The 21994-nt window shown below is 37.2% G+C and overlaps 1 protein-coding gene across 9 annotated transcripts in view; it reads right to left on the bottom strand.

The window, feature by feature from the left end:
• The window catches only part of R3HDM2 (R3H domain containing 2), a 198240-nt gene extending 180861 nt beyond the window's left edge, over positions 1-17379 (bottom strand). For 6 of the 9 annotated variants that reach the window (XM_070937993.1, XM_070937992.1, XM_070937995.1 and 3 more), the window contains exon 1: positions 17126-17379. The gene's annotated coding sequence lies outside the window, so the exon portion shown is untranslated. The remainder of the gene's footprint in view (positions 1-17125) is intronic. The other 3 variants (XM_070937997.1, XM_070937999.1, XM_070938003.1) reach the window with 1 other exon arrangement.
• Positions 17380-21994: the final 4615 nt, after the last annotated feature.

The following is a 21994-nucleotide window of genomic DNA, read 5'->3' as shown; positions in this document are numbered from 1 at the left end:
CGTAACTCTGAAAAACGGTTGTAAGTCACTTTTTCCAGTGCTGTTATAACCTTGGTCACTAAATGAACTGTTGTAAGTTGAGGACTATCTGTACTTGTACAAGTAATTGTTCCATCCTTATACTAAATATCTGCAATATGCTGGCACCTCTAATGCAATTTTGTACAACAATCTCAGGGTTTGATAAAGAAATGCATTTAACATTTTGATATTACAAAAGATTCTTGTGCTCAAGCAGAGCTTGCTTGCCTTCCTAACTAAAAGCGGTTTTTAAGATGAATTGTGGCTAGTGCTTTGAAAAACAGGGTCTTAATCATGGAAATACTGACACAACTCTAAATATAGTAGCACAACTGGTGGTGCTATTCCGACAGCAGCTAAAAGCATCTGTATAAAAGATGGTGGCGGGTAGCAATGAGAGACAGCACCCAACGAGAGAATCAGTAAGGTTAGCAAGACCTCTTCTACCAGGTCCAATTGCATATCTTAAGGCTTATCACTGGAAGATGGTTTCTCATTAATTATCCTTACTATTCCTTTCTCCTGCATGCCAGTTTTGACCTTTCTGTAAAATTTGTCAGGGATTTTTGTTCCAAAGTATAGCATTGCTCTTCCCAGGACATATGGCTGCAATATTTCAAAAATCCTCCACCATCACAATTGTGCTTATACGGCACTTTTTATATCACACTTTGCTAGTGACTATTCATCAAAATACGGTCTACACTGCAGTTACCAGATAGCAAGAAAACAACTGACCATTGAAGTCATAAAAGTATGCTGAGCAGTTAGCATTTGTTTAAAAAAAAAAATGAACTTGAGACTTCCTCAAAGATAAGCATCATACTGTTTTAGCAATCAGATTTGTATATTTCAATAAATATTTCAGGTTTATTAAATGTATCAATATCTAGATAACCAGCACAGACTAGTGCAGCTACTTCAGATTGCTTACCTGTGACATACAAATCAAGACTGGCTTCAAATCCTGGGTTGCGAACACCCTAGTTATCCACCAGGGAAAGAAGACCATGAAAAAACAAGAGCGTGACCATTTGGCTGGCTCCCAACTGTTAATACTTTGCAACTCTCCAATCTGAAATGAATATACATTAATGCACTCTGAAAATGGCAGTTTAATTCAAATAACATTATAAATCATGCAATTGTTCATTAATACAATGTGGCAACCAGCCTATGTTTCAGACAAGTATTTATTTATTTATCAAATTTATATGGCCACCCATCAAACATGTTCAATCAAGATTTTCTTTTTCCAACACAGAAAAAGGGGGGGGGGGAGGGGAGTTTATTTCAGAAATATATTCTACTTCTAAAAGCACATATTACCTACTGATGCAGGTGATACTATTTGTGTGTGCACTGTACTTTAGGAAATGTTTTCATTCAGTTTTTCATATTGTCCATGTCCGAGGAAAGCTGTATGTACTCTAAAATCTAAACAAATGATCAAAAAATCATTACTATTATTAGTAGTTCAATAGCTACCACTCATTTCTTTTAGAGATAGAAATAAATTTATATCCAATGGTTCAATTCATGTTTTTGTCCAAATCCTAATGCACACCTGTAATATAATTTTAGTTCAATCTTGTCCCAATTCAATAGCATAGGCACTCAATAGCATAGGCATTCAAAGCAGTTTCTTTACAAAAACTGCTTAACTGCTTTACAAAAACGCCTTAATGTTAATCTTTACTCTCAGTGAAATTCTCACATATTTCCAACAATTGGTTTAAAAACAAGGACCCAAATAAGTAGCTTTTAGATTAGAGAAAACTGCAAGCTAAAGCTTTGCACAGTTTCAGATTTAACAAGTCTCTGAGAGCACAAATTAAAGTTTTCCCAATTTCACATAAACATTGGCAGTATATATACATGGGAGAAGAGAAACTGCAATTGTATGCAATGAGTGTACCTTGACATTTGATACAAAATTAAAAAACACTCTGTACAATATTCAAGTAATTCTGGATCTATATCTGAAATTACATTTCCAGTCAAGCAAATGCAAAACATCTACCGGTATTTAGATCATGTTTAATCTTTAGAGCAGATTGCCCAACCTTATGGCTTAGAGCTGTATCTAGTTTTTGAGATGTATGCCAAAGGTTGCCCTCCAGAAAGGCAGGGGAGGAGTAAAACTACTACTTTTGATTTAATTATTTCATATTTTTGTTTAGTTAAAAAGTGATACATCTAATACTTTTCAGTATCTGCCATTATAATATTCTACCTCTCCTATTCTACACATGGAGATCCTTGGAGGCTGAATCTGGCATCAAATTGGCCTCTATTTTAAAATACACTGAACCCCTTTCTGGATTTCATTCTTTTATATAAGCCTCTTTATAGTTAAATCTACCAAGACTGCTGTATGCTTCATGCATGAAAAATAGATGTATTTAACAACTTTCATTCAAACTGATTTTCTAATCTGAAATTTCTTCACAGTTCATTAAGCTGGTAGCAAACTTAATTCCACCAGATAACTAGAACCTGGTGGAAAGGCCACCACTGATAAATCAGTTCTCTCTCTCTCTCTCTCTCTCTCTCTCTCTCTCTCTCTCTCTCTCTCTCTCTCTCTGATCCTTATGAAGCAGATTTGGGAGATGGAAAGGAAAAAAGGGCAAGGAAAATTGCAAAAGACCTCATTAATCTATATATCACCATTCTTGCTGATGTTTTTACAACTTTAATATTTCTAGGTTTAGGCCTGTCTTGCTTGACAGTATTTATCCAGCATGTTATCTGATGGCATTATTTTCTATCATCCCCAACAATTTATATACTACTAAACCTCTGATTTCTGTAACCTTTAGCTGAAACAGTGCGCTGTAGAGCAAAACTTTTTGAACCAAGGTAGCTCAAATGGCTACGTGCAGAATGCATCCAAACTCTAGAACCCAAGATTCCCATGGAATTATTTCGCAAATTTTATAAAACATTTTATCATAAAAATCATCATAAAGCAGTTTATTACACAATACTTAATTTATTACATAATACAAGTTTATTACATAAAACATTTCCTGTGCTGATGTTTGATTGTGCTCTATAGTTCAACATGGGCTAATTTCAAGCCAGAGGCATCTCTTAATATATCCCAACTTTTCCTGTAAGGGCAGTACATTAGAAGCTCTGTCATTATTGAAGGCATTAAGGAATCTGGTAAGGAAATATCTCTGAAACTATGACCCAACAGGGCATCAGTTATCTAGTTTCTAATATAACTTATTTTTAAGGTATTTAAAAGAATGACATGACCAAAATAAAACAGTCTTAATTTGGTCATGTTAGTTTCCAGTGGTATTTCTGGCTTGATATAATCTAAAATTTTATTTTGTTGTCCAAATCCATAGTTTGAAGGAATCTAATATTTTTCCATCTGCCTTTTTATTGACCAATTTTTATAACCATAGAGGAAAAAATAACATTTATTACTTTGCACTTGGTATTAAGATTGATGTCCTCGTTTATCCACAGTGGTCATTACTGTGTACCCAAACGATATTCTGCATTTCATTTTGGGTTCAGTATGTTCTGTTCAGTCAATTTTGGAACCAAGCAAAATAAAGCCCTAAATCAATTTCTTTGTTGCTAATTTTTATTTCAATGTCACTCTATAACTATTGTCATTACTTTGGTCTTCATGTTTAGCTACAATCCAGCTTTTTCACTATATGCCTTTATTTTCTAAGATATGTTGTTTTATATCCTTTACATTTTTTGACAGTAAAGTGGTGTCAGTATATCTTAAATTCTTTAATGCTTCTGCTGTCAAGTTCCAAATCATCTAAGTTAAACTTCCTCAAAACTGCCATTGTGTTTGAATTAAAATGAGGATAAAATACAGCCCTACTCTACATTTTTTCCAATCTTGAACCGGTTTGTGTGTCTCTAAGTTGTTCTGACAAGGGCTTCTTGGTTATTGAACAATGATTTTATCATCCGAATCAAATGTTCTGGAATGCCTATTTCTTTCAGATATACTTTAATTTGTCATGTTCACTATCAAAGACTTCAGTTAATAAGCATAAATACTTATCCTTTTGAAATTCAGATACTTGTGCCATGCTCCATCAAACATTTGCAGTATCTCTTCTACTTCCACATGAGTAACCATATTATACCTTGAGTATTTGCAAAGTAAAATGCCATATATAAATTAAGTCAAATAAATACATAAATAGCTAAATTACTTTAACCCTTGGGCTTGAAAAACTTTCATCTTTTCTTGCTCTTCGTTCTATAATGAGTTATTAAAAAGAAAAAAAATTTGAAATGCATTACTGAACTCAAAGAAGTAGCAAAAGAAAAGTATTCTCTTTTAACTGTGTTAGATATTCAGAGACGGCTATGGAATTAGGAAAATGCTTACATTCTAATAACAGATAACTAACTATTCATTTTGTTAAGGGACGAATCAGTAGAAGCGTTCAGCTAACAGATGAAGTCCCTATCAACACAAAAGTGGGGAGTGGGGAGGACCAAAGTCAGTCAATAATTGGCAGGTCTGCAAGGAAGAATGGGGGGAGGGGGGGGGCAGAGCTTCATGATTTTTAAATGATGCCTGAATTTCCAGTGAAGAATTCCAAGGTATCCTTTATGAAAATGAAATGATTTTCAAAGGTCAAAATTCAAGATTCTCCATTACTGGAATTCCGTTCCACAACGGTTAATGTAGACCAAGCAAATAACCTAAAATTAGCTCTGCTGCCAGCTGTGTTTTGTTTTGCAGTCGCGCACGTGTGTTCATCTCTTCCATTTGCGAAAACAGGATAGCCACAGATCTATGGTGCTGCTTTGTGAAATGAGGTAGGCGACACATTTTCCTACAGATAAAGAGTCTGTAGAAACAACAGACAAGCAAGCAAACAAATAAACCAGAAACACCACCATAAACTCCTAATCAACCATGTAATACATATTTCTTCTTTTAGACATAAAGATGAGAATTCTCATTAATTTCCATTAACAGAAATAAGCCACATTCCATCTTTGGCCACGTTGTCCAACTTCTGTTGTTTCTTCCCACCAACCAATCTACAATTTCTGAAAGTCATGTGTTCTAACTGCAAATATGCAGAGAGCTGAAATAATAATATGGGATAAAATTAAGAAAATAAAAGGACACTTGCACCAATGTAGACAGTTCCTTAAAGAAAAAAGCAATTTCCCTATTTCAGAAATAGAAGTCAGCTGGAACAGCACCTGAATCTTCTTTAGTGCTAGCAACATGTCTTGAGGGAAATGGGTGGTTTAGAAATATGAAATATAAATACACACAATAATTCCTTTATCACACCTGAATGCAGTATCTGGATTAAGAGATCCATGACAGACCACAAAGCACAATTCTGTCCTTCAGCATCTTATCTTGCTCCCCCACTCTGTTGCCATTCCTTAATTTTACTTATTTTATTTGTAAAATTTATTAGTTACCCATCTTGCCATATGATAACTCTGATAAACAACCAGGACTTTGGACAATCATTAAACAAGAATGTTGCTGTTATGAGGCAAATGTCCTCCACATAATCAAATGTGTTGATTTGAAAACCTGATGGAGTAGGATTTAAATTTTTCTGGAAAAAATATTCTATAATTTGTTACCATTCTAATAAATTAGTGGGATTTTTAGTAAATATGTTTTTAATCTACCACATACAGGTTTTAGAGCAAGCACCATTTGGTGAATAATAATTGCTAAACCAAATATCAAAGAAGAGCTCTCACTGCACATGTTGAAAAACAGAATTCAATTTTACTTTTATTCCAGCTCCTTTTTTCCAGAGAGGAAATACCGGTACTTTCTTCTTCTAGATCCCATTTATTTGGTTGAAGGTGCTGCTGAAGTTCCACTTCAGTAGAATACGTACTAGATTGTGAAAGACATTTGAAAATATTACTTTGCAAACTACATAGCCATGATTAAAACAACTCCCTCTGAACCATTAAAGCAGCCACATCCTTTACAAAGTGCACACAGCCTGTTTGGTCCAGGATGCCTCCACCTATTGTGCATATGCACAATCACTTGCTTTTTTCAGCAGTCACAACGCAATTGGAGGCACAAGATTTTATCCTTAATGTCAAAGAACTGTTCTTTGAATTTACCTTATTTTGTGGGATAGGAAGGTTAATTAATAAGTTTAGTGGCACAATAAGGCTTGAAAATAGATCTTCAATAAATTCTCCATCTCCTCTCCCATAATAAGATGACATGGACAGAAATAGAACTCAGAGTCATCACAAATTCTTAAGAGAGGTCACTGTATGTATTTTCACTCCTACAGATTTTGTTCAGTTCCCTCCCCTGAAGAGCTCACATTTTCTATTTTTAGATGCTTACATGGCCCCAATACATTTATATCCTAGTACATGAAGTTTTTAACATATTCATCCCCAGAATTATCCTGTGAGGTAGGAAATTATTTTCTAGGTGACAATCTAACAGCTCATATTCTCAAATGCTACACAATCCTAAATGTATTTATTTAGTAACTCCCAATGATTTCCCTGAAGTATTTTCAGAATTGCACAACTGCATATATTTACTTGAAAGTATTATTGATTACAATCAGGCTGTATATGTTTAATTTTTTTGGTAAATAAATTCCATTAATCCATTCACAATGTCATGCTCTTCCACAGGTTTTTGTAAGATTATTCAGCAGTTTTTCTGCCTACAAGATATTATCACAGATGCTTGGTTTACTTTTGCAGTTCTCAAAACTGAATTTGACTCAGCAGAGATCACATGCCTCTTCTTCACAGCAAAAATGTTATAACATGAACAGTTGAGAAAAAGACCTTAATCCTATTGTTCTACAAACCTATGAATACAGAATCAACCCCTTCAGTGCTAAGTTTCAAGAAGTTCAGTGAATAGAATAGAAACAATATTTTTCTGATTGTTTGGAGTGGAAAAGATCTGCACAAGAAGAAAGTGAAACTAAGTGTGAGGAGGGAGGGGCAAGCAGACAAGCAGTACAAAATGAAAGTGAAACTTTCTGAGCACAATACTGCACAGCCACAGACAGACAAGTCTTTGGATCTTTTTGTGTGTACGACCTGAGGTTTATCACATTCTTTCCTTGGAGGAAAAAACCTATAATGGCAGCATGCCATAAAAGAGACCCAGTTTGGCAATATTTTAATGAAGTTCCTTTACCTATCGGTAAGGCAGGCATGCGTGCAAACTGCAAACACTGCAACAAAGAAATGCAAGGCCTGGTGGCCCGAATGAGGCAACCTCATGAGAAGTGCTGTGATGAAGATGACCAAAGAAACACATTTGAACAGGCAGGATCTTCAGGTTGGTAAACATTTTTACTGAATCATATTTCTAAAGACTGCCTTGAACTGTCATGTTTGAGCAAAATTATATTTCTTATTATTACTGCATGTTACTGTCATTTGGTACAGTTATGAAGAAAAGCAAATATTCCTTTTGGGGCAGTGCTGTGTACAATAAGCAGAAATTGTATAAACAATAAAATAACAGCATTGACTTTTTTCTTTAGGGGAATTCATGGATTCTGGGAACTATCCACCTTCAAGATCACCATCCTCCTGTTCTACAGTTTCAGAGTTATCCATCCAGGATAGTGCTTCATTAGCATCATCATCATCAGACACCCACAGCCACATATCACTATCACCTAAAAGAAAGAAAAAACCCTTCCCTCCTGGAATCACCATAGATAGTTTGTGATAAAAACTAGCAGATTAGACATGGGTATCCAGCAATCATCCATCTGTAATGCCCACTATAATAAACTTCAAAGCTAAGGGGGAACCATTCAAGAAATATATGTTTGCTGAAGATATTTTAAAGAAAGTCACACCAGTGAACTGGTGGAAGTCACTTAAGCACTTGGATTTAGAGACTGTTCAAGTAATGATTTCACTTTTAACAGCAGCAACTTCTTCTGCAGGCATTGAAAGAATATTCTCTTCCTTTGGACTCATTCATTCTAAATTGAGAAATCGTTTGGGACCCGATAAAGCAGGAAAGCTTGTTTTTCTTTTCCAGATTATGAACAAAGAAGAAGATGAAGAGTGAGCTACAGAGGACAGTATTTAAGTTTTTCATGTGTAGGCTGGGCTGACAGTCTAAGTTTCCTAAAATATATATATTTTGTTTAGCCAAATTAGTTAACAAACATGGATGTTTGTTTAAGCAAATAACATATGCTGTAATGTTATTGTTTCAGTTGAATAAATCTATTTAAATTGTTATTATTAAGGTAATGATTATTTTTCTCCTTCCTAAGTACAACAGAAAAGTTGTCCAAATATGAATGATTAACGTATTAAACTGGGGATTAAAAAAACGAATATGAAAAGTTGTTATTCTAAAAATCTTCATCTACTTGCATATTAAAGTTATACCAGCAAGAATTAGTCTTTATGTAGAAAACTATGATTTAAATCAAGCCTTACTGACTAGTGATTTAAATCGTGATTTAAATCAGTTTGATTTAAATCAAATCCACCCTGATTACAATAGCATTTATTTCCAAGCAATACTTTTAGGTTTACAACCAAATCAGACCATCTATATATAAACCTTTTCCTTTCACCAAGGAAATGCAATATTTCCAATATGCAGCTGTTACCAAAAAGAACTCAACTGTTTGCTGAAACTACATGATTCAATTGTCTGCTGTCCCTCTTTGCCACAATGGAGACCTGGAAAGGACATATAGTTTGAGGTGGCTTTTTTCTTTTCTGACACTTTTCTTATTCTGCCTCTAATATCTTTCAGAAGAAAATCTCGGCAGATAATTATTGCATCGTTCTGTTAGAATGCTATTTAAATTTTCAATATTCAGTGCCAATATTAATCAATTGCCCCAAAATGTTGATAGAAGGATTTCAGATTTCCAACCTCATCAATCCCAAGCAAATACTTATTCCGTTCTTCCTTATCATGGGCAAGCCCCAGCAAATAATACAATGTTTCATGCAAAGTAGGTCCTTCTGAATTAAAAGAATGAGCTATCTGTTTACCACTTTCCCTTGTGCTTCCAAGGTGCAAGTTAATAACATGAATGTCTTCAAGTGTCTTTCTGTAGGAGAAGAAGATGAACTGGAAGGTGTTCCAGTTAAACGTGCCATCAGTTTGGAGTCATTGTCACAAGAGACCCAAGTCTAGCCCTCCATAAATTCTGTTGATCCTTATCTAGCATCAATTTAGCTTTGACTATTAGTTGACTAGATTCTTGTATTACAGGTAGCAATAATAAACTCTACTGTGCTTTGAACTCAACAAATGTTCCTAGTTATTTGTGCCTGACACTTTCTATTGGCTATTCCAATGAAGGAAGTGGTGAGCAATGTCAACCAGCAATAGCAACTGTTTCCTATCCACAGCAAAGAATTTACTGTCCTTGTTCATTTATCCTGGGATTAAGACATAGGCTACCACAACACATAAAATACAAATTCAAACATAGAACAACATTATGCAGGCATGAAAACAAGATGTTTGACTCTTTCCGCTATCCTCAACAAGAAAAAGATATATTGCTGGTGTCTTTATTCAGGTTGGCAGGTCAAAGTTAGTCAGGCCTATCTTATCTGAAGACTACACCAAGGACAACAATATCAAAAAGGAAAAGTTCAATTCATTCATAGCACATGTTTCTGAAGCAAACATCAGAGCAATTATAGGCTGCCTTTTACATTTCCACAAAGTGATTAATGGTGCCAAATAATATGTTCTGTCTGCAGCCAAGAATTCAGGAATAGTTCAGTTAAGAAAAATTCCCCAAGAGCAAATGTTCTGTACAAGTGTAAGTAATAGAACATGGAGCATAGGAACAATGAAATTATCTGTAATACAATATTTTGGTTGCTTAGTTCTAAATTCCAAAAGGAACAATGAACACACACACACACACACACACACACACACACACACACAGAGGGAGGAAGGGAGGGACTTAATAGGATAGAAATCTGAACTTATCAATAAAACAATATAATATGGAAGCTTGATAATTGTACTAGGCTTTAAAATGTTTTTCCAGTTCAATAACAATATGATGAAAAAACTCATTGGGAAAAATCAGAACATCTCAACTTCCTAAAGGTGACTGAGAAAAATTGACAGCACCAACCATCTTTCTTCCTCCACCTATTCCCCCCCTCCACTTAAAGAAACACTCTCCCATCCCTGCATTACAATATTACCTATACTTGTGTGATAACCTTGGAATAAAGGTAAGTAGATATATCTTTCTCAGTCCAACACAACACAAATAAATGTAAGTAGATGTATCTTCCTCAGTCAGACACAACCTGAGCACTAAAATAATTTTCAACTGTAAAATAATCTAGAGAACTGTTTTCCTAAAATATTTAATTTCAGCAGATACATATACCAGAACCTGCTCCATATAAGCAGCAGCCATATGTCAGATGCACTAAATTTAAGATTTTCAAAACTATGATCCAAGGAGTACTGGTGCTCCATAACACCCATTCAGGTAGTCTATTAGAAAAATTACTGAACAACTAGGAAATATATGTTCTTGGTTCTATGCTTTATTATGAAAAAGACTGATGTCCCTTTTGACCAGATTATCAAACTAGCTACCAATGCGAAAATCTTTTGATTTTTCACAATAGAAGTCATTTTTTTGAGTATCATGGTGTTGAAGAAAAGATAATTCAAGATGAAGAAAAGGAGCTGTGGTCTGTAATCTGACAAGATCACAACTCTGAAATAGTATGTTAAAAAGGAAGGTTTGCTCTAAGAGCCCTTAAATAGGGAACTTCCTCTAAAGGGGTGACTCAAAAAACAAAAAGAATGAAAGATAGGAAAGATGTATGAGCTACCAAAAATGTATATGCTGCAACTTGAAAGCCCCTACATTTTGAAACAAACATTACCAATTAAAAAGAATCCTGAGCACCATGCAATTTAGCAACATAAAAGCACACTTCAACTGTTTTTTTTAAGCTGAGGCACATATCTAAAAAAAATCATGATCTGCCTTTTTGAGGATGACCAATATATTTTGCCCCACCAAATTACAACCATGTTGCTGCCGTGTGGGACTCTGTACCTTCAGTGCTTCTGAGTATGATTGAGGCAGGAACCTGAGTTGAAAAGGCCACTCTTGACAATAACAAGGAAAGTGAAGCTAAAGGCAAACTACAGCTGGGGTAAGAACAGGCCAGATGCTGCATGTGTGAGAAAAGCCAACCACTTAGGAGAAGAATTCTCCAAAATCAAAATTTGGCAAGTTCTGCTGTAAAGAAAAAAGTACAGAATTGGCTAAAATATTTAGATGTGTTTGGATGACAGATCATGCTATTCTCAACTCAAATTACCTCTATTTACTAGGGGAAAATATCAAACTTTCACAAGTAGATCTGGAGGTAATGATATGATCAGACCAAAGCCACAAGGAAGTCTAATTGCTGATGGAGCAAGTACTTTAAGAAGTTCCTAATTTTACAGTGATGCATAAAATTGGACATAGCAATGTAACAAAGATAATTGAAATCGCCGAAATACAAATGAATTATTTATAAATTCTAAAATTTATTATTTTAGAATAAAGTGAGAACTTAAGACGGAACAGAATGGATCCCTTTAAATTAGATTCATATGATGAACCTTATTAAAGAACCCAGGGTCAACTCTATAACAGGAATTTCAAACTTACAGCCCATTGGTCATGTGGAGTTTTCAAATAATTTCTGTGGTCTGCACCACACACTGTACACACTGATGATGCTACCCAGCAAGGATGGAGACTAACCACAGAGTAGATCTGTAAGATATGCTAAAGAAGTACCTCCAGAGGAGCAGTACCCTAGCAATGGTAGGAACCTGGCAGCTCACTTCAGTGACTCTTCCAGCAACCGCAGAGCAGATACTGCTTCTAAACCACTCAGAGTCACCATGAGGCGAGATGGATGACAAACAAATAAATAAATATTATGCTAAATTCTCCAGGTTGAAAGCAGTCAAGAGGCAACATTTTGCCCAGAAAGACTAACTGGCAGGCTAGAATAGCCCAAGTGAGGGAAGGAAGAGGTACGGTAGCTGAAGAGGAAAACTAGGTATGACCAACTCACCACAAAAGTCTCTCGGTAAGGAATGGGAAAAACTGCAAACAAGACATTTCTCTCTTGAAAAGGAGAAGGAACTACAGGCACGAATAAAGAATAGAAAGAATGGGAAAAAGATCTGTGCTCATCAAGGAGCCAAAGATTAGAATAGAATAGAATAGAATAGAATAGAATAGAATAGAATAGAATAGAATAGAATAGAATAGAATAGAATAGAATAGGCACAGCTCTTATGAGATTATATCATCCTGGGTCTGATCCCCCTCCTCCATAAAATATAGCTATATAGTCAGTAATAAAATCAATTACTAGTATTTTGATTATTAAAACATATTGGCAGCTAAGCGGCCAAAACGAAATAGCTGATTTGCCACTCTGATTGATGGTAAAAGGTTGTGGCTGCTTTTAATTATTTGGATATTTAATAAATGCAGATGTAATGGCATACCACAATACCTTTCATTTTTGATTCATTAAACATTTTAGTATCAATGCATGAAAAACGTTACTTTTGCTGCCTTCAGTCTAATTAACTAGTCTTCATGTGGTAATTGTGACAAATGCCTCTCCAAAAAGACATTGCTAAATAAATGCTTTGCTATAACCTAATTAAAAAATGGATCATATCTACTAGGATTTGTGGATATCCAGTTTATGCACCTATTACAGATATAATGGGAGAAGTTATTGAAAAATTTTATGGCATACTCTAAGAGCTAAATGCAATATCAAGGAAGGACACAGACTTATTAATGTATAATTGCAAAATGAAAGCGGAATGGAAACACCTCAAATTACCAGAATATTTGGGATGGGTACATTGAACAGTGAAGGAGATAGATCAATGATGTTTTGCAGAGAATTTATAGTTTATTACTAACATTTGCATTAAGCAATTTAAACATGGCCTCAAAACACGGACCTTTTTGGATGCACAATGTTAACATCAAATTGACTACACAGTACAATCCAGTCAATTAAAACATTTTGAGATTCAGATTATGGAGCAGATCATAAATTACTGACATTCAATATATAGGTTAAATTTAGAAAGTTAGAAAGCAGGTCAACAAGATTATACCTGGAAGAATTATGGACAAAATATAAGAGCAATATAAATACTTAATTTATGCAAAGGAAAATCTGAAAAACTATGGGGGAAAAAAAAAGATGTTGTAAAAACCAATGTGGAAAAAATTTACAGATGAACTCACTTTCAAAGCAAACTATCATAATAACCAAAGAAAGCCAGAGGATAAGTCTTGGATAAGAAAAGCATAGAATGACAGATCACAAACTTCCAATATTAAGAAGGGACATAGAAGGAAAAAAAAAAGATGTATTACTAAGATCAGAGAAATCATAAGAAAATTTCCACTCTATACTTAAGAATTGTTGTCATTCTTATTATCTCTTCACAACAATGTAAAGTCACAGCTGCCAGTTCTTTAGTTAGTGTTGGCTTTCATACATACCATTCTTCCCAAGAACATAGGATATTGTAGTGTAACGGCATAACATATGTGTACATCCAAGCAGTTTTTTTTTTTTTGTAATCGATTTAAATTTTGTCAATGAGCAGATTTTCTAAGCGCCATCCACAATTCTTTGGTATGACACCTAGTGATAGGCAGATGTTACTAGGATGGGTGTTAAAGGTATTGTCGCAGGATGTAAGCTGTTCCAAGTAAACAATTGACTGTGATTTTGTTAATGCTAATGGTGTTGAAGTAGTGCTTCAGATGTTTTGGGACTGCACCCAAGGTGCCTGTTACGACTGGTACTATCTTTGCTTATTATTATTAAGATTTAGATGGCAACAATATAACCTTGGGAAACTAACAATAATCAAACCCATATTTTTTAAAAATACCAACAACTGCTCCACCAAATTAAAGACTAACATATTTTAACTAGGCTCATAGCAACATCACATCCTTTGCACATACGCTGGACTCAATTTACATCCTGACCCAATACCTGAGAGTCGCCAAGGCCTTCCCGAAGGCCAAAAGGAGTAGGGGGCTTTTGGACCTTGGGGAGAAGTTGTTTCATTGTAAAAGAGATATAATATGGGTGGGAAGGAAAATAGAAAAGCTATGCAGAACTGACACTCTTTACAAATAGGATTATAGATGAAAGAAACATTTGCAGAAAAAAAGTAGGACAGGTAATAGGTGAGGTGCTACAGGCATCAACACATTTGTCAAACAGAAAGGCATCAGAAGCAGATGAAATATCCAGTGAATTCTTTAAAGCTACAGAAGAAGGTCATTAAAGTGCTAACAGCTCTAATATCAATAAATAAGGAACAAGGCTACATCTTTGGTGTGACACCAAAGGGACATGCAAAAGAATGTGCAAATTATTAAACTTAAAGCAGTAGTTTAAGATTTTACGAAGAACAATAAACATACATAGCCGGGCTATCAACATAATAATTTTAAATTGGGTGTTTTAAATTTCTGGGGTTTTAAATTGAGCCGAATTATTTAATAATTTTAAATTATTTTAATTGATGTTTGTCTTGTGCTTTTAATAGGCTGTACACCGCCCTGAGTCCTTCGGGAGAAGGGCGGTATAGAAATAAAATTATTCTTATTCTTATACAGAAAATATGTCAAATAGGCAGGTTTTGCAATTGGCAAAATCAATAGTTGACCTAAGATATACCTGTAACCAAAGGATATAAGAAAGGTATTTATCTTTGCTTTATTGAATATATCAAGGCTTTTGATTCATAGCTCATACCAGAACTGAATATATTAAGGTTAATGAGTATGCCAGAACATCTGATTATTTTTCTGAGGAATTTTTTTACAACGAAAATGAAACTATTGTACAAAAATAAATCTGCAAAACTAGATTTAGAGTAAGCCATACACACACACACATATACACACACAAAACATATTGTCCCCATATATGTTTAACTTATATGAACTTATTATAAAAATACTAGGATTGAAATATATGACAGAAAGCTAGAATCAAACAGATGTAGCTGTGACAATAACTATTTGTGATATACAGACTATAGCTCTGTTAGTTGGAAAAATAGCTAATTATGAAAGTAACTGAAAAGTAAAAATGTAACTTATTGTTAGATATAAAAATTGCAATTTCAACTAATATTTAGTGAGTTCACCACTGATTCTGAAAAAATGAAGATGCTGTTATCTTCTGTTATCTTTAGCTCAAGATTAAAGATGGCGAGAATGCTAGAGAAACAAACAGATTAATAGGAAGGAAAGCAATAACAAGCTTAGACAAGATCATGAAACTAAGTATATTCCTATTACAACAAAAATCATAACAATAAAAGCAACTGTCTTTTCAATGACAAGGCATGGCTGTGAACACTGGACAACACTGAGAAAGGATGAGAGAAAGAATATACACAGCTTTGAATTATGGATTTGGAGATGGTTATTAAGAGTACTATGGATTGTAGAAAGAACCAATAGTTTTTGACCAAATAAAGACTGACTGCTACCTGAAAGGTATGATCAGCAAACAGAAACTCACATGCTTTGAGCATGTGACCAAAAAAAATATGCCTGGTAAACTGAGGGAAATAGAAGGGGAAAAAAACAACAGACAAGGTAGATGAATGGAATCAAAGTTAAGTACAAAATTGTCCCCAGAAAAGCTACAAGTGGTATTACCAGAGACAAGTCAAAATGGCAAACATTTCTCCATGCAGTCAATAGGATCTAAGCCTAATTTACTGACTCCAAAACTAGCATACATTTTAAGGTCTGCTGATCTCAAAGGTTTTTAGCAGATCTTGAAACAAAGGACAGCATCGAAAATGACTAACAGTCACCCTTCTCTCCATCTTTTGTGGTTGCTGAGGGTTTTTTTGTGTGTGTGTGCGCCTTGGTTTCATCACTCCTAAAAAACAATGTTTCCTTACTTCCTTATTTAAATATGCACATCTCATCCCAACCACTTGCAAAAACACACGCACACATACATACATCCCTAAAAGTCCATCCACAAAACAGATGAAGACAACCTATACGTTAAACCTCCCCACTTTTTTTTTTATAACAAAACTCTGAACTCCAAAAGCCAGTTTTTTTTTAAAAAAAGACAATAAGCCTGCTTCCAAAATGTAGACAGGCTCAGATTCTGAGATTTTTTTTTTTACTCTCGGACAGAATTCCAGGTTTGGGAATGTTATTGCTCTTTACGACGATACAGGCATCATCATCATCATCATCATCATCATCATCATCATCATCATTTCAGGATCTCGGTTACCACTCAGAAGCTACTATATTCATCTCGGTAAAAACAGCACCCAGCAAAAGCGCTTTCCCGCTTCTGGACCCCCCGGAAGAATCACGGGGACCCGAAGAAACATCCCTTTTTTTTTACACAGCGCATCAAAAAGCCTACAAACGAACCAAGCTAATAAAGCCTCTGCAAATTAAGGAAGGCCATGAATGCACCCAGCAACTATGAATGGTTATATTCACATAGCGCCTGATACACTCCCGGCGCTAGCAACACACACATGGCCTCAACAGTTCCATCTGGCCCCAAACTTAAAAAGACTCTCAAGCCAAACGCTGAATGGCACCCAGGAAGGGGGAGGAAGGGGTGCCGACCCTCCTTTAGACCAGGTTCAATGGCACTTTCTTTTCTCCACCCCAGGCAATATTGGGGGAGAGCCGGGGCTCCGTTTCTGAAGGCCGGCAGAAAAACCACCGCTTCCTGCCATTCCCCACATTTCAAGAAGAGTACATTGCAGGCACCACCATTCCTTCTCTCCCCCCCCCCCAAACACCACCACCTTCTTGGCTTCGGACCTGTTGCACCTTCGCTCTTTTTTCTCTCTCTCTCTCTCCCAAAGGAGACAATTCCTCCTCTTCCTCTCTCACCCACCACCACCACCACCACCATGGGGAAAAAAGCCACAAAAGAGGCTGAAGACGTCCACCCCGCTCCTTCCCACCCGAAAGGGTCCCACTTTGCAACCCGAAGAGAGACTTACCTCCGGGGGGGTGGGAGGGAGGGAGGAAGAAGGAGGAGGGGGGAGAGCAGGGACCCCGGTCGTCCCCCCCCCTCTCGCCTTTCCGTCGCTGGCGTGTCTTCGCGCCCGCCGCTTTCCTTCTTCTTCTTCTTCTTCTTCTTCCTGCTCCCTCCCTCCCTCTTGGGCGGGGAGGAGGAGAGGTGGCACCGCCGGCCGAGGGAACCTTGCCGTCCCCCACCACACACACACACACCGCTTCCTCTGACGTAGAGCGTAGGTAGAAGCCGCCGAAGGAAGAGGAGGAGGAGGAGGAGGAAATTCTGGGCAGCAACAAGTGCGGGCAGCTGCAGCGGGGCTGAAGCGCCCGGCGAGAAAGCGAGACAGGCCAACTCGGGGCGGAGCGACGGGCCGGGTGGAAGAGTGGAGAGGAGGAGGAGGGGGAGGGGGGTTTACCCCGCCGAGCCAGCGAGGCTGGAGCTCCTAGAGAGTCCCACAGGCCGGGGAGCTAAGCTGTAAGGTGGGGGGGGGGGAGTGGGCAGGTCGGGGCCTGGGTCAGTCCATCCGGGCGGATGGATGGATGGATGGATGGATGGTTTGCGGCCGGTCAGGTAGAGCCGCCGAGGCCGGGGGTGGAGAGAGGGAGGCAGGAAGGCCAAAAGAAAAGAAAGGGAGAGGGGACGGGGATTTTTTTTAAAAAAAAAAGTGGGGGGGGAGAGAAAAGAAAAGGAAAAAAAAAAAGAAACAGGAAAAAAAAGGGGGGAAAAAAGAAGCTGCCGGCCCCTCCCCCCTGCCTGCGCGCGCGCGCCTGCCTTTGCGTCACTCCCGCCTGCGCCGCGCGGCGACGTAACCCTCGGCGCGCGTCACTCGTCGCCTTGCTCGGCGTTGCCCGGGACAACGTCGCAAAGGCGACGCCTCCGCGTCCCGCGCTAAGTGACGGGGCCGGGCTGTCCTAAGTAAAGCGGGGCTTTAAGGGAGATGGGTATTGGTGGCGGAAGCCCCCGGTTGATTTGGGGGGGGGGGAGGGGGGGAAATGAAACGTCCCTGAAACAGCTTCCCGTCATCTGGGGGTCCTGCCGGAGGTGTTGTCCTGCCACCTCCCGCCAATTCCCTGCCGTGATGGCTGGGGAGCATGGAAAGCCGTAGTCTCAACATTTGAAGGATCCCGAGCTGAGGAAGACATTAAAAAAAAAAAAAAAAGATATTTCTGAGGAAACGAGGCCAACGGTCAATGTTGATTCGAGGTCTGGGGCCGCATTGGACGCTCCGGTCCAATTGGATGCGGTCTGAAGGGGAATCTCTTACCTCAAAACCCAGCTGTGTGTGGCTTGTTATTCTTGCAGCCTGCAATTCGTCTCTCTACCGGAGGGAAAGGAAGGTGACACCATGCGGCTCCTTTCAAATTTAGGCTACTACGGTACTCTTGGGCACTTAGGACTAAGCTTCCATTGGACTTAGCTGCAAAATAAGCCCTTCCGAATCAAAAGTTAAATAAGCATTTGTGCTTAGGAGGCTGAACTGTAATGAGAGCTGCGCTGGATCACCTGCATATATATATATTTCTACAGAGTATTTTGCTGCTGCACTCCCCAGATGCTTTTTTGTAAACGACAAATTTTAAATTCAAGATATACCATACCTAAGAACTATGTGTAAGATGACCTTGCGGTGATTTTTAGGTTGATGCCTCCCCCATTTCCTGGAAGTTCAGCACTTTCAAAGTTTGCCTCATCCCTTTTCATTAGAACTTAATTTAGAAGATGAAAGTATATTCATCTTACATCACTTAAGTGTGATGTAATTACAAAAGACAGACCAAGCTTACACAGAAATAACTGAAATGGAAATGAAATGATTGAGTTCACATAATCTGGTTAACTAAATTTGGCATTTGTAAACTGACCATGTGTGGAGCTAGCCGTATTTTTCTATGTATATCTTGTTTCAGAATTGTCCCAGAAGAAATCATGCCAAATATGCATTAATGTACAGTGCACACCCCATTGTACAGACAGCTCCCTCATGGAAGCAAAGGCTAGGAACATACGAGGGTGCCTTTAGTCATGTTAAACCACTATCCTAGCTTCATAATTAACAGTATTCCTTCATAATTCATGAAGGATATAAATTATAGTCCTGGTTAAAACCTGAACGGTATACCCTACTATATTTGAAGCATATCACTAATTTCTATACAATTCTTCCTGGATAAATGCAAAACTATGAGAAAAAAATTTAAATACAATTGAAACTAAACAATTGTTTGAAAAATATAAACATTAAAACAAGCCTCATTTTGATAAGTAGAAAATCTGAAAGACAGCCCGGTCTTACTGGACTTGATATCCTAAAATGTCTTGGGAGAACAAAATTTCAAAACAATTGTTCTCAACAAAATACTTCCATAGTTGTATGGCCCTAGTCCTGGCTGTCCCTTATACTCTATGCTGTCACTACTGTGGCTGTCACTACTATCATATATTCTTCACCTGATTTTAATGCATGTGTTGGATAGTATTAGTGAAGGAATATTTTAAGTATATCCTGTGCTTACCATCTACTTTCCAACTGGGTGATGTTTTCTTCCCATGGGAAAAAAGCAAATTGTTTGTTTTGTGTTTGTTAAAAATAAGATTTGCAACAAGATCACCTTTAACCCAAGTTAAAAGTTATTTGGTTTGGGCTCAAAGCATAATTGCCATGAGTAAAGCTTTGGAGAAGCAGCTGAAGAATAATGCAGAACAGTCAGCAATGGAATTGATTTTCCTTTTGCCCTGAAGTTTGTGATTATAATTTTCCATTCTTAAGCAGTCATATTCATGAAAGAAACCAGTGGTATTTCTTCTGTTTTAACTTCCAGACATCAGCCTGAGGAAGTGTTATCTGTGCTCAAATTAGTAAGTATTTATAGGAATAAAAAACAAAAACAAATGCTTCATAGGCTACTAAAGAACTCTTCTTCTTGGAAGCGAGTCTTACTTGACATTATATGTTGTCATCATTCACTTTGAAACTGCCCTGCCAAAGTTACCTTGTTAAGTGATCAGGGAAGAATAGCCTATGTGCAAGAGGCAGCTCTCCTGGTTTTAATGCTACTGAAAATTGTAACATACCTGGAAATGGCAAATCATCCAGAGAAGCAGAAGTTTTGCCTTAAAGTGAGCAGAATATCCTTTCCAAGTTTCACTTTTAGTGAAAAAAAGCCCAATGCCACAATCTTTGAGTTGCTTTAGAGGTGACTCTGAAAAAACAGTTTAGCAGCCTCGAAAATGATTGGGAGACACAGGATGGAAGTGGAAAAATACATACTGTATTTCTAAGATTTTTAAAAACAAATTTATATTAGGTATATATGTGTTTGTGTCTGTGAAACCCTATCTATTTTTCCTTGCCAGTTAATCAGCTTCCTATGTAGAATACATTGCTTTTTAACACACTTTCCAGCAATAGGACAATTGAATGTATTTGTCCTTAACAATTGAAATGCATTGAAGAAAACGGTGATTTGGATCCGGATTGCCAGAAGGAGACCTTACAGCCTCATCCAGCATATGTGCATACAGCTCCTATAATTGCAGTATAGCACAGTCAAGACAGAATCCCAACTTCTAGAAAGGCATATGGATGCTTTTTCCTTATTCTCTAATTAAACAGCCCTGAAAGAATTTCCAAGTTGTTAATATGGCTCTCCCACTGAAAAACTGGAACCACTCCACAAGAATAAGATTGCAACTTCAGTATGTAGCAGGGAAAGCTCAGACATTATGCATCTTAAGGAGCAACCACTTTATTGTGGCATAAGTTTTCATGGACTTTAATCCCCAAATGTCTGTACCATAAAGGAGTTACAGGAACACAAGCCTTTTAGATTAAATCCAATGAGGAACTTAATACTTGCATTAATATCCCTATATTACTTAATCCCCTTTGTTTTTGTCTACTTAGTAAGATCATGTAAGCTGAAAGACTGAAATCTACTCGTTACTCATACACAAAATTAGAATATGTAAATAAAAATTTAAATTCAGCATTAACAATAGAGGTATCCTAGCTATTCCTTTAACAGATAATCTATAGACATTGGCAGCGTAATAATTTTCTTGTTGGGAATAGCCTCATTTGTCAATTTTTAGTTATGAAGTGGTTGCTTCAAGCTCAGCAGCACAACTGTTCTTTTTTTAAATTCAACTGAGTGCTACCCAAGATCCTTATAAGATGTATATTCCCTTTCTGTGGATAAGATCTTTCAATTATAAAACTTCCAAAAGTCCCTAGTTAATTTTGCAATAAAGACCATTTTGATTTTATATTGGGAAATAGAATGTGGTTAATTAATACCATACTACTTGTCCAAAGCATATAGAGCCAAGTACCTACCTTCATGGACAACAAAAAATACTACAAAGAAGTCGCAGAAGCTTTGATATCCATCCCCCTCCAGCTTGAAAGAAGTCCCGTCTATAGCTACCTAACTGTAGTGAGACTAATTTCTGCACAAGCTATCCCTACATAGTCAACTCCTCCCACTCTTGCTCAGAAGAATCACTGCTTGATAGGACCACTAAAGAAAAGGGTCCAGGTGTTACCATTTGCCTACAAACACAAAGCAATCTTTGCTGTGGTCTATCACAGTAGGATTCCTTGTGTCAGGTGGATATTGCTCCATTAGAAGTAGCTCTGTCAGCTCTGGCTTTTGGTAGGATTTTGGCATCCAGGGTAGGGCTTGCTTGATCAGTTTGGGGATATGCGGGTAGAAACAAAATCTGAAACGTGCTGCTGAGCGATACTTTCTCTATCTTCAGAAATGGTTGAACTGTATTGACATTGATGGGAAACTATGCTATTTAAGAAAAAAAAAGTATATCCAATTTAGTAGTAGTTGTTGTCTCTGTT

The sequence above is a fragment of the Pituophis catenifer genome, unplaced genomic scaffold (genome assembly GCF_029215685.1).
Source record: "Pituophis catenifer annectens isolate HBS135680 unplaced genomic scaffold, rPitCat1.0.hap2 SCAF_2, whole genome shotgun sequence".
Lineage (NCBI taxonomy): Eukaryota > Metazoa > Chordata > Lepidosauria > Squamata > Colubridae > Pituophis > Pituophis catenifer.
Note: the sequence above shows the minus strand (reverse complement) of the source record. Positions and strands in the feature narration are given on the sequence as shown.